The sequence below is a fragment of the Otolemur garnettii genome, unplaced genomic scaffold (genome assembly GCF_000181295.1).
Source record: "Otolemur garnettii isolate 467f Iridium unplaced genomic scaffold, OtoGar3 scaffold00153, whole genome shotgun sequence".
In the NCBI taxonomy this organism is placed as follows: Eukaryota; Metazoa; Chordata; class Mammalia; order Primates; family Galagidae; genus Otolemur; species Otolemur garnettii.
In genome coordinates this window covers 2,993,284-2,995,382 of record NW_003852548.1, presented here as the reverse complement: position 1 = coordinate 2,995,382, position 2,099 = coordinate 2,993,284, and positions in this window count along the sequence as shown.

Sequence of the window (2,099 nt, the reverse complement as noted above, 5' to 3'; positions counted from 1 at the left end):
CAAGATACCAACTCCATGGAGGATACAATAGGAAGATCCTTGCTTCTATGGAACTCCCAATCTGGCTGGGTAGGGAAGTTTAAAACACACAAAACTCCAAACTTTTTTGTATATTTCTAGTAGTGAAGAACAAGTACTAAATTTTGCTGTGTATAATGGGCACATTTTTGCCCAAATTTCTGTGGGAAAAATAAGGATGCATCTTATACATGGGCAATACTAACTCTGTATCTATCTAAATGCTTAAATTATTTCATATATGCTTATGCATTAAAAGTGTAATTCCAGAAAGCAATAATAATATCCATATGCAAAATAATACCCTGGAATATGGTAATTGGTTTTGTTGAACTTATGACAAACTTGCAACAAAGCATTTTTGGCCAATGAGGAGCAACGTATGGCCCTAAGGAAAGAGTGGACATCATGGATAAAGTCAGCTGATGATAATTTAACACCTACAGGCAAAATCAAGAAAGCATCCATTGCCTAGGTTTGTAATTGAATCCTAAGACTGTGGAATGGTGTCAAGAAGGAAATGTTTGTGAAATCATTCTAACAATGTGACATCTCAGGCGAGGTGGCTCATACCCGTAATCCTAGCACTCTGGGAGGCCGAGGCGGGTGGATCGCTTGAGCTCATGAGTTCAAGACCACCCTGGGCAAGAGTGAGACCCTGGCTCTAAAAATAACCAGGCGCTGTGGTGGGTGCCTGTAGTCCCCACTACTTGGGAGGCTGAAGCAAGAGAATCACTTGAGCCTAAGAGTTTGAAGTTGCTGTGAACTGTGATGCCAGAGCATTCTACTGAGGGCAACAAAGTGAGACTCTGTCTCAAAAAAAAAAAAAAAGAAAGAAAGAAAGAAAGAAAAAAATTAGCTGGGCATGATGACAAGTGCCTGTAGTCCCAGCTACTGGGGATGTGGTGGGGGCTGAGGCAAGAGGATCACTTGTGCCCAGGAGTTTGAGGTTGCTCTGAGCTATGATGCCACAGCACTCTAGGCTGGACAAAGAAAGACTATCTCAAAAAAAAATATGTATACATCCAGCTAGTTCAAAACTCAAAAGGCACAAAGGGGTATAAAGCAAAAATTTCCCCTCCTCTCTGGTAGCAGCGTTATCAGGTATCTTTTATAGATGTATATGATAGTGTACTGAGAAGTTAGCACAGCAGCTAAGAGTAACAGGTGCTGGGGCCAGACTTCCTGGGTTCACATCCTGGTTCCACCAATCACCAGCAGAAAATTCCTGTCTGCACCTTAGTTTATTCAGCTATGAAATGAAGATAGTTGCTATGACAGTCTAAATGAGTAATATATGTGAAGTTCTGTGAAGACTTTGTGACAGAAAACAGCCACAATTTGAATGTTATTTTCTCTATGATTATAATCCTTCCACCCTCTTTGTACACAATTCCCACACACCTTGGCATTTTGCATTTCTTAAGTAAATATCTTGGCAATCTATAGCTCTATATTATAATGGTAGATACATGGTATCAGATTTTATTTAAATAGGCTACCAGTAATGAGCACTTAGGAATGTCCACTCTTTCCTATTATAAACAACCCTGTAGTGTACCATCTTGTACATGTATCTTTTAGCACACACGAGTCTATCTGTAAAATAAATTCCTACAAGTGTAAATGCTGAGCCAAAAAGTATATGAATTCGCTATTTTGCCAAATTTTCCCTAATTGCCCTCTATAGAGGTTATACCAATTAAACTTCCAGCAGCAATTTACAAGAATATTTGGCCAGCCTACCAATATTTAACATTATCAAATTTTCTGACATCACCCTTAAGGATGAAAACCAGCAATTTAGCAGTGTTTTTTTTTTTTTCCAGAGTCTTACTCTATTGCCCACGATAGAGGATCATGGCCATCAGCCTACCTTACATCAACCTCAAACTCCTGGGATCCTCAGCCTCCCAAGTAACTAGGATTATAGGCGTTCACCACAACACCTGGCTTATTTTTCTATTTTCTTTTTGAGACAGAGCCTCAAGCTGTCCCCCTGGGTAGAGTGCTATGGCATCACAGCTCACAGTAACCTCCAACTCCTGGGCTCAAGCGAGTCTCCTGCCTCAGCCTCCCAA